This window comes from Stylophora pistillata, chromosome 8, assembly GCF_964205215.1.
Source record: "Stylophora pistillata chromosome 8, jaStyPist1.2, whole genome shotgun sequence".
In the NCBI taxonomy this organism is placed as follows: Eukaryota; Metazoa; Cnidaria; class Anthozoa; order Scleractinia; family Pocilloporidae; genus Stylophora; species Stylophora pistillata.
This window is the reverse complement of record NC_142526.1, coordinates 558,217-570,150: the sequence shown is the minus strand read 5'-3', so window position 1 is coordinate 570,150 and position 11,934 is coordinate 558,217. Positions and strand designations below refer to the sequence as shown.

At 41.5% G+C, this 11,934-nt stretch overlaps 1 pseudogene; it reads right to left on the bottom strand.

Annotated features, from left to right (window-relative positions):
- Positions 1 to 10,571: 10,571 nt before the first annotated feature.
- LOC148724358 (uncharacterized) lies at positions 10,572 to 11,708 on the bottom strand (annotated as a pseudogene).
- Between the last annotated feature and the right edge of the window lie 226 nt (positions 11,709 to 11,934).

Below are 11,934 nucleotides of genomic sequence, written 5' to 3'. Positions count from 1 at the left end.
GAGTGAGTTCACATCATTATTTAGATCATCTTCAACGCATGGATGCAAGGTAAAACCATCGTCAACTTCGTCTATCATTCAAAGCTTGCGCGTATTCTTAAGACTGCGATGAGGTAAGGCAGCAGATTCTCTTTACAAGCCAATGAAAATTCCCCAAATATCCACGTGATCATACCCGTCATTGGAAACAAAGAAAATTCCATTTGGCGCTCATCTTGGAATGTTCTTTTCATCCGTTGATCGCTCGTGCGTTCAGTTATTCTTTTCTCGACTGTTTTGCTTAATATAACATCTGTAAGGATGGGGGAGGGGGGGGGGTGTTGCTATAATGCAAGCCTTTCATGACGAGCCGTTGCCATTTTTTGCGAGCCCCGGGGATTTTAACATCCAAATCTGGACATAATGCCTCTTTATGGTCATGGTCACAGGCGTTCCTTGTTTAAACCGCGAAAACTGAGGATGAGAGTGCGAGTACTTGGTCGAGTGTAACTTGCCATTTGTGTCGAGATTCTCAGGCAGATTGCACTTTCGAATCTTTCTAATAACGTCAGTTGCCTCCTAACAACGAATTCATCACGGAAGAATGATAGGAGTTGCGTATAACTTTTAATTTCAAGATTCACGTTCGCCCCAATCCAAGTGATTGCCACTTCGCTGACGAGCCGCTCGGCCATTTAAATTCTAATATTTCAAAATGATCCCCACGGCAGAAGTAGAACGAGAGAGTTTACTTACAGAGTTTGAAGAAGCTTGGTTCTGGGACTTTAATTTTTGATTAGGGAACCCGCATAACGATTGGAAGTTTGTTTCCTGCGACGAAATCAGTAGTCTGATGCAAAGTATGATAGAGAAACAAAAATCATTTTAATGAAAATCTAAACAGAAAGAAAGCTTAAGAAAAAATTTGGAAAGGTACAAACATGCATACATTCATACATACATACATACATACATACATACATACACTTTATTAAACATCCCTGAAAAGGGCTTTTCAGCATCAATATTAAAATAGTAAAACTAAATGAATAACTTAATAACTATATACTTTCATATTACTTATATATTACTTAGTTATTATATGCAAACAACAATTATCATCAAAGATCGTTCATGTTACAAATCAGTTCATTAATTAAAACGTCTCTTAAAGACCTTAGTATTCGTGATTTCCCTTTAATCTTTACTTTAATTATTCCATACTCTTACGCCACGATAATAAAAGGCGCGTTGGCCAGCATTGATTCTACTACAATGAATATATGAAGTTCATATATTTTGAACTGCAGTTATAATAGCGCTCTCCACTGCGAGGATCGTGCATCATACATATTGATTCTACTAGATGGAATATTTAAACTATCTCTATATCTCGTCTGTCTATCATGAACAGTAGCTTTAGCTGAATATTTATTTGACAGATAACAAGGTGACTGTCTTTGCGACATTTGTGCATCATAATTGCATCATTAACCATAAGTCTTTGTTTGACATTTGCCCATTGAAGCGATCTTAAACCCGCAGAGATATGGTCATATTTGCGGAGTCCCACGATACTCCTGACTGCGAAATTTTGAGCAAGTTGAAAGTTATAAATATTAGTCGCCGAAGTATTGCTCCACACTGAGGAGCAGTAAAACAGCCTACTAAAAAAAAAAACTATTAATAGTTAACAACAGCCTTTCCCTATCAAGTAAATGCTTAATTCTATTGGTTTTAATCATTCTATTCATACAGCTAGCAACTGTTTTACGTACATGTTCATCATAAGAGAGAAACTGGTCTAAAAACACTCCAAGATCCTTTGCCACAAGTATAGGTGATATCTGTTTACCACAAAGCGTTATCGTAAAATCAGATAACTGGCTTAGCAATTGCGGCACGCCTACCATTAAAAGTTTAGTTCTATCTGGATTTAGTGAATTGTGGCAACACCACATACAAATTTCGTTTAGGTCAGAGTTAACTACAGAGACTAGTAGTAGTGGTAGTAGTAGTGAACTTTATTTATGTGTTGTGAAACCTAGCGCATAGCACTCATTGGGGACACAGGGTAAAAGCTATAAAAATAAGAAATCTGGAACCTATTTACAGAATTATTTACCTAACCTATTAACAGTTAAAATTATCTATCAATGTCCTAGAGTTAAAAATCAACTATTACAGAGCGCACATTTTTTGCATCCATCATCAATCATGACAGTCATGTCCGTTCTCCTGATTTTGCTCTTAAATCCGAGCAGGCTGTCCTCACTGCGTAACTCTTTTGTAAGTTTCGACCAGAGGAGAGGGGCCATAGTATCTTAAAGAGTGTTTACCATGTTTTACTGTACTGTATTAAAGCGAGGGATTGTAAAATCTGCATTTCTTAGAGAATATCTTCTATCGCAGTTTACTTCTGACATAAATAGTTCCTGTATTTGACAAGGAAGTAAGTTCTTTTTTACCTTGAACATAAGGATTGCTATGTCCTGGAGCCTTGTGTTCACCAGTGATAGAATTTCAGCCAGCCTCAGCAGGCCGTCATAAGAGAGTGATTTATTGTTCAAAACTGCTCTCCAGGCCCTTTCCTGTAGTCTTTCAGCTTTACGTTTGTCTGAGGCTCTGCAGAAATGCCAGATGATACTGCAGTAGGTCAAGTGAGGTGAAATGGCTGCTTTATAAAGTTTTAGTTTAGCGTAAGTGGGTATTAGTTTGCTTAGACGACTTAAAACTCCCTTCTGTTGACTTGCCTTTTTACAGACTAAGGTAATATGCTCACTAAGATTTAGTTCAGAGTCTAGGAGTACTCCCAACAGTTTGATAGATTTTGATTGTTCAATGTCAGTCCCATCTATATGCAGGCTTATACTATTTTTGGCCTCAGTTCCAGAACCCATAAGCATGGATTGATATTTCTGAACACTCACTTGTAGCAGGTTTTCTTTGTACCATTTAGTAATTTTGCTGCCTTCACTCAGCAGTTTCTCTTGAACAATACTAGCAGACGAGCCTGATGCAAAAATTTGATGATCGTCTGCATACATGGAGATTCCCTCCTCAGTTATATAAGTGAGATCATTTTGAAATGAGTTCCACAAGAGAGGATCAAAGGAGGACCCTTGAGGACAACCGCTCATTGTATCTTTCCACTGACTCGTAACAGGACCCAACTTGACCCTGTTCGTCTGTGGGAGAAATACGCACGCAGAAGGTTGAGGGCTGATCCTGAAAAGTTGTATGATTCCATTTTCTTAGTGAGCAGTGGTGGACTAACAGAGTCAAATGCCTTACTCATGTCAGAGGATAATACTCCTACAACTTTTGTACTATCTAGATCCAGCTTCCATTTCTCAACTAGTCTCAGTAATGTGGTTTCACATCCATTGTTCTTTCGATAGGCTGTCAGGCTATTGCTAAGTTTAGGATCCATATACTCTGTAAACTGCTTTCCCAATAGTTTCTCAAACAGCTTATCGAGAGTGGGTAAAACTGTAATTATAAAGCTCATTATAAAGCTCACTGTATTATAAAGCTCACTAGTTTTAAATTTCAAGTAAAGTTTGGTGTCATCAACATAAACAGCAGATTGACAACGTTTAGGTACAGATAGCAAATCATTAATGTAAACAGTAAACAGAACGGGACCAAGAATAGATCCCTGTGGAACTCCATAATCAACTGGGAGGGACTGCGAAACCACATCCTCATACGAACATACTGACACCTTCCCTTTAAGTAACTTTTAAACCATTCTAGCGCTGATGGAGACACACAAAGGCTGCGAATTTAAATAACAACATGTCATGGTTTATACTATCAAAAGCCTTCGACATATCCATCAACACCAATATTGAGATTTTCTTTTCATCCATAGCTTTTAATAGGTCATCAGTGACAAATAGAGGAGCCGTTCCGCGGGTGGAGTGATATTTACGGTTGCCACTTTGAAATTGTGATAACTTGTTGTTATTGTTTAAGAATGTGACAAATTGTTTGTGGGCCAACCTTTCATTCACTTTGGATAGTACCGGTAACAATGATATGGGCCGATTGTTAGATGGATTTCCAGTATCTCCGTCTTTAGAAGCGCAAGTCACTTCTATTGTCATCAATCGCTAGTAACTTTTCAGTACAAGCATTATTTTTTTCAAATTCTGGAGCAAACGGTCTGCTACGCATTTTTTCAATTTTTAGAGGTCTGCTTGTTTTCCGCTGTTATTATCGCTCTATCGCGTGTGAAATTTCAGTAATTCGCATGATGCATTTTTTATAAAGATTGTTTAGCCACTTGTTTTTTAACGGGATATGCTGTAAGTTATCTGGATTTTCCCTCTGGAGGATAAGTATCACCTGTTGACCTCTTGTAATGTTTTCTATGTCACACTGGGGCATCTCGTCAATGAGTACTGTTAAAAGTCACGACAGTGTGGCATTTTCATCAAAAGACGTTCCTGGCCCATCTCAGTTGTGCTCGGATGGAAGTATAATGACAGCAGCTGGGGCAGATTCCTGTCGCACTGAGAAATCATTGTGAAAAATCATAGCTGTTAAGTTTGAACGTGCACAATATCAAACAGTGCACGTTCCTTTAAATGCAACTCAACCTTACCAGCTCCTGGCAAAATTGATTGCAAAACGAAGTCTACAATTTCATGTTCAAGCCATAATGACAATTTATAAGCTCTGAAACTAGAGTTGGAATGGAAATATTAAGTGGGCTTCTCATTTTTGAAACTCACCATGAAACGCTGAGACTGGATGCGGTTGTTCAGTGATATGATTTAGTTATGTGAACACGTGGTGTTTTAATTACCGGTTTTCACTGTCACGCCATCATCAAAACCATTAAAAAAAATTAATTCAAGAGTCAAAGGGATAAAATAAAATAAATATCTAGACAGTTTCGCAGAAATTCAGGTCTTTGCGATGTTTCGTGCGGGAGATGTTCGAAGAAATGTCTTACTCAAATTTATAAGACTTTTTATCAAGTGCCGCGTTGGTACCCCTCAGAGGGACACCAACATGACGGCCGGAAGCTAAGAAAAACGTATGTCATCGAGTTTTGCTATAAAAAGCCTATAACTGTCTGAGGGCTCATAACACATCTTTATGATCACATATTCTCATACAAGGATTGCTCAGATTGCAAAATCTCAGCAGATGAGTCACTTTTTTAACGTACGTGACAGCATTTTAATGTCGTGTCACGCAAAAGCTTCGAAATTTAACCTTGCTTTATCACAGGACGAAAAACCCGATCAAACAGAAAATTTGTAAAAGGATAAGTCTTCAACTGTTCTATTAACTAATAAAACTAAAATCTCATAAGTGATGACTTTCTTTCAATTTTGATGACGTTACGTGAAAAGCAAGGATTGGATTCCATCCCCTCGCACACACCTTTCGCTTGCCGCAGAAAAAAGCGTAAAAGCCCAAAGATAATGATAATTCAGCCATGCAAAGATACATTTTTGATAGTACCTCATTTCAGAGGTGCCACGATTGCCTTTTTTATTTTCATTGTTTCTTTTACTTGCAACAGAGAAAAACAAATACAAACAAAGAAACAAACAAAACAAAAGAAGAGATGATACCTGTTCTTCATCCCGTAAAAAACAGGCTTAGCTGTCATGATAATTCAACCATGCAAAAGGGCATTTCTGATGTGACCTCATTTTCAGCGCTGCCATGATTGTCTTTTTGATTTTCATTGTTTCTTTTGCTAGATTTTTTATGCAACAGCTGCAGCTGGTTGGGTAACTCTCCATTTGCTCAGGCCAAGATAAATAATTTTGCCGTGTACGCTGTGGTTCGCCGTCTTAAAGCGAACAAATTTCCAATCAGTGCACAACAGACTGAATTCAGCGTTCAAGATTATCCCGATGTCAGTGTCATAATTCCCCAGCCATATAACGGTTTGTCATTGACAATTAAGGTGAGAGAAGTTTTAAATGTTTGGCATTCAAGTCTAAAAGATTTAAAACATAGGTACAGGATGGGAGAGATCTAGTTCCAAGGATAGAGGAGATAATAGGGGAAAAGTGGGTCCATACAGATTTCACACGGGGGCAATTGAAAAAACAGTGATCTATAGTTTCTTTATGGGAACTTATCCGAGTCGATATATCCTCCAATTCTTTAGAGAATCGCGGACCTTAACAGCGCGAAGTACAATTTTCCAGAGTATGTTGTTCTTATAATTTTCAGAAAAGTCATCTCGCACTAAATTCCAAAATTTGTCAAGGTTAAAGTCGATCGGAAGGAAAGGAGTCCAAAAGCGATGAAGAATTGGAGATGTGCAGTTTTCCTTCAAGAAAGTTTGATAACATTTCTTGGAAGAAAATTCAAAATCGCACCACTCCGTGCGGGAAAGAATCCCACGTAGAGTGGTGAGCGCCGAAAGAACATTCTTATAATAGGGCGTCAAGATCTCTGTACTCGGGGTGGAGTTATCTCGAGGAGAGCTCCACTCCGAGCGACAGGAGGCAAGCCTAGAGCCCAGGAAATATCTGGCCAAATAAAAGGATCTTGTTTCGCGATCATCTAGATTGGAAATTACTGAGTCTAATTTAAGAGATTTACCTTTGATAAGGAAATTCAAAATGCCGAGACCACCACTGCTAAGAGATTGGTGACAGGACGCTCGGCTAACCGTTTCAATTCGACAACCCCAGAAAAATGGCCAGGTTAAAGCGTTCACCTTAGAAATTACCCATTTTGGGATACACAAAACTGTAGAGAGATATAGGAGCTTGCTAATTCCGAGGGTGTTAACGATGAGTGATCGGCCGACAAGAGAAAGAGAGCGGGATTTCCATAAGTTTAGATGTTTTTCTAATTTCTCTAGTTTTGGCTGCCAGTTATCTAATTCAGTATCGCGTCCGAAAACAACACCTAGAATTTTAATTTTTGTCACCCATTTGAGGCCAAATGGTTGGTCGTCGCGCGTACGCCACGCCTCCAACCACATGGCTTCTGTTTTCGTGAGATTAAGGCGTGCCCCAGAGCCACGCTCGTAAATATTAATCATGTTGAATAGAACTTGCAGAGAGCGATAAGATTTCACTATACAGGTCGTATCGTCAGCATAATTTCCAACTTTATAGCAGAGACCATCTGCGCCCGGAAGGAGAAAGCCTTTGATTTCAGGATTATTTCGGATTTTGCATGCGAGAGTTTCAACGCACAAAATATAGATCAGGGGAGACAGGGAATCCCCCTGTCTTACCCCACGAGACAAAGGAATCGCATCGGTTAGCCATTCATTAACAATAATACGCATGTTGGCCCCATTATATAACGTGTTGATCCAAAAACAAAAAGACGGGCCAAAACCAAAACGGGGTAAGAGGCTTTGCAGAAAGGTACGATTAACGCGATCGAAGGCTTTCTCTTGATCTAAACTGAGAAAAATGCCGGTTTCATTCGTGCGGTCGATGTAATCTAAGATATCTCTAAGTAAATGTAAGTTTGAAGTAATGTTGCGTCCGGGCACAAAACAGGTTTGATCAGGGTCAACGATATATTCCAGAACTTTAGAGAGTCGAAGAGAGAGAACTTTTGAGCAGAACTTATAATCAACGTTTAAGAGGGAAATCGGACGCCAATTTTTCAGATTCTTACAATCTCCTTTCTTAAAAATAACGCGTGTGTTGCTCATCTTCATGGAATCACACATCTCTCCGGTTTGGTAGCATACATTTAAGACTCGACATAAATGTGGAGCTAAACGATCCCAAAATATAGCGTAGAATTCAACCGAGAGGCCATCAGGAGCGTTCGTTCGTCAAAATCACCCGGTCTCTTTGCAATTGTCTTCGCTTTTTACGGGAAAAGGAGATCGTTTCTTCTTTAATAGACTGTTTTAAAAACTCCCACCAATCTTGGAGACACGGAAAACAAGATAAAAAACGTACACGATCATCGACTAGTTTCTCTATAGTAGCGCAAAAATCCTTATCATTCAAATGAGAGTTGTTAAAACACTAAACGCCTGGACCACGTTTTACGGTCAAAGGTAAGAAAAACAAAATCGTGGTCGGATATCGAACAAGGGCGAATGTCACACTTTACGTTGGGTGATAATAAATCTTCCGAAATTAAAAACTTGTCAAGTCTACTCCCAATTGACCGTGTGGAATTAAACCACGTAAATTCTCTTGATCTTGGATGCAAATTTCGCCAAACATCTGAAAGCGCGAAATCACTTTTTAAACATTCGTAGTCTTTGTGTATAGAGTATATGGGATTTGTAGGAGCGTAGATATTGACTAGATTAATATCAAAGTCGTTGCACCTGATCAAAACACTGACAATACGACCTTGTGAGTCCTTCTTCCAAGATATGATTTCGTTTGAGCATTTCGAAGAAATCAAGGTGACGACACCACCCTGTTTCCCGGAGGCAGGGGAGCAAAAACTACGGCCCAGCCATCTACAGGATAGAGAATTAATAGTAGATTCAGAATGAATTAACGTTTCTTGTACAAAACAGACATCACAGTTGGACTTTTCGATCAAATCAAACAAGAAATTGTACGTAAGGGGGTTTGCTAACCCTTGCATTAATAGTTAAGAGGTTGAAGGAAATTGGAAAAAAGACTCACTTGAACAAATAAAAACTTACTTGGACTTTTTAGAGTGTTTATTTTTTCCTTTTTTCTTTTCCGTGGGGGTAGTTTCCTTTCGGCTTGGAGATACATCGGATGATTTTCTTTTGAGATCGTGAGTGGTTTCCATATCATTTTCGGTTTCAGAGGTATACAGTGGATGAGACGAGGCTGTGGTAGGAACAGGTATCGAGAAGCGTGGCTTTCCAGTGGTGAGCGTAGGTGTAGTAGGTTTACGAGTACAGGCAAGGGACAGATCACGCAAGCGAGCACGTGTGCGACGGAATGATGGCTTGATGGGTTTGGGAGCAATGAAACCATGAGGATCCAGGATCGGGGAGTCAGAAGAGATGGATGACGCTTGAGAAGATTGTTCAGAGAGATTGTGCGAGGGCAGTTCGGGTTGAGAGTGTTGCTGTTCAGGTTGAAAGTGTTGCAAAGGCTGTTCGGGTTGAGAATGCTGCTCAGACTGTTCAGGTTGAGAGGGTGGCTGAGTCTCGTTGAAATCATCGGGCGGTGGAGGGGATGGAGGATCTTGCGTACAGATGTCGGCGAATGGTGAAGGATTTTGCGTACAATTTTCGTCGGTGGATGGTGGAGGATTTTGCGTACAATTTTCGTTGATGGGTGATTTTGGCGGCAGGAGAACACAGGCGAGAGGGAGGTTTTTGTCTATTTCTTCGTCAATATTTACATCTTGGTTTTCGTCAGTGTGAGTGCCATGAATTGTTAGGAACACCCAGGAGTATTCGCAGTTCACGCCAAAGTGACCTTCCTGCTTACAAATACAGCACAATAAGGGGCGTGAACAATCACGGGCTTCGTGGCCAACATTTTCGTAATTGAAGCAAAGTTTGTTTGTGCAAGCGTTGCTGAAATGGTCTGGACGATTGCATTTTCGGCAGGTTGGGTTCTGACCTTTGTATTTAATAAAAATCTGGTACTTCCCAAAGCGAAGAAAGCTGGGGATTGGCATAATGATACGGACTCTGTAATGTCGGAGACCATTATAAATGTTGGGCGCGTACGAGTGTTTTCCTCGGCGATAATGAATGACTTCACAGTAGGGCGTAAGGCGTTTAATTATTGCAAGTTCAGACAGTTCGAAAGGAGCGTCGTAGGTAATTAGGAAAGTGAGCGGTTTGTCGATGTCTTGAAGGGCGAAAGGTTCGGAATCAATGTTGAGAGAATTTAGGCGTAGGAAATGTTCTTTGGTGGCAATAGATTTGAAGGTGACCACAACTTCACCGTTGAGTTTACGTTGTAAACACGGTCGGAGAGACATACACTCGGCAAAAGCATCAAATACAGCACGGGCACTTGTATTCTCGTTTGGCATAAAGAGGGAAGATGTGGCGCTCTTGTTTCACTTGTAATATCAGAAGTGCGAGCAGCTCTTGAAGCGTATGAGTCGCCATTAACGGTTGAGCGGTCTTGAACATTTTCGTTGCCAATCCTTAACATTTCTTCCAGTCCATCCACATTCATTGTTAAATCCATTATCACACACAAAGCAAAAGTAGAAGAGAGGGCCCAGAGGGCAAACTAACCTGAAAAATCTCGGATTCCGTAGATCACGCTTTGACTATGCAGTAGTAACAAAAGCAGGAGAAGGTCTTCACTGTTTCGGCCTTCTGGGCCTCATCAGTGCAGTTTTTTTTATGTTTAAGGTGGACGGCCGGGCCCCCGATGAAGGGAGGTGCAGTGCCCGCCGACCTACATGTCTAAACCCAACCCATGGCAGGCGTGCAATGCCTTAGGGATGGGGTCCACCATAAACGAGGGTCACCAGACGCCAAACTCGCTGGGGAATCGAACCCCACCTCACCTAAAAATTACACACTCACTCCAAGGAAGAACGCACTCACAATAATAATAGCAGACCAAAAGGATAATAATAGCCCCTAGCCAGCCAAAGGGTGGCGCTGTAAAAGATCAAAACGGTAATCATAGCCCCTAGCCAGACAAGCGGAGGCACCAGAAAAAACCAAAACAATAATCATAGCCCCTAGCCAGCCAAGGGGAGGCACAACAAAAACCAAAACAGCTAGAAAGCAAACCGGAGGGAGTCACCATGCACGGATGCAATGACACCACGGGCACACCACTGCCGATAAAACACGCGACGAGGCCTGTTAGACTTGCACCGCCTGAAGGAGACTGGTAGGTAGGACTTCAGGCGGGCCTTGATGGATGCAATCACCGCCACGGCGCTAGGACGAATATCACGAAACCGGAAATCATTTCTACACAGCCAGATACAAAACTTAGAGACATTGAGAAGATAGACAAAAACACGCGGAACAGAAACAAGCTCAGTAGAGTTAAATCCAAAAAGGACATGACGAAGAGTGATGACAGGACACATAGGAGAGAAAAAAATAGCAAAGACTGCACCCAGGCGAGAACACTCTGAGCAAGTGGACAATAAAAGAACAGATGCTCGAGCGACTCGAACCGGGGCCCACAAAAACAAGAGAGGGGAATAGACAAACCAGACGAGGAAAGACGCCGGGCGGTGTACAGGACGCCGTGCGCTATCTTCCAATTCAGATCGATAACACGACGATCAAGATGAAAGAAAGATAAGGCGCGCCACGTGGCAGGCCAGTCGAGATTAGGGTAGATGAACATAAACTTAAGAACACAATGAGGCTGGACCATGTTCTCAGAGAGAAGGTACATGTAACAAGACTTAGCAGACATGGTTAAGACAGGAGAACAGACATAAGGACACGAAGAACCATAAACCAGAGAGTTTTTGGACGTAGCGAAAGCCCCGTCGAGCTTACGCCTCGCCAGTACCAGAGCTTGATAGAAGGGTGGCAAGACCCTAGGGTCAAAACTAAAAGGACGAGAAAACACAACAAAAGGAGAGACACCAAACAAGGAATTAAACCAAAAAGACATGAGAGTGACCCAACTGGAAGGAGAAGAGACGAATCTCCTCACCCACTGGCCCAGGAGGGCCCTCACCTTAGACTGAACGTCCACCACAGAGAAACCCCCAAAAATGGGGGATTGAACAACGGCAGAACGAGAGACGAGCTTTCGCTTGCCAGACCAAAAGAAAGAAAAAACCAGACGAGAGAGCGCCACCTCCACCCAGGCCGGCATGTGGATAGGAGAGGCCACATACCAAACCCCGGAGAGGGCAAGAGCGTTAATAACGAGGGCCTTGCCACGAAAAGACAGAACACGATCACGCCAAGACTTGAGAAAATGGTCCACCGCATTGATGCGAGGGCGCCAGTTGTCTTCCTCAAGGTTACCGGGGCCAATGAAAACCCCCAGCACCTTGAGCTTGACAGGAGACCAGTCAAAAGGAACTGGGGGTCCGTGC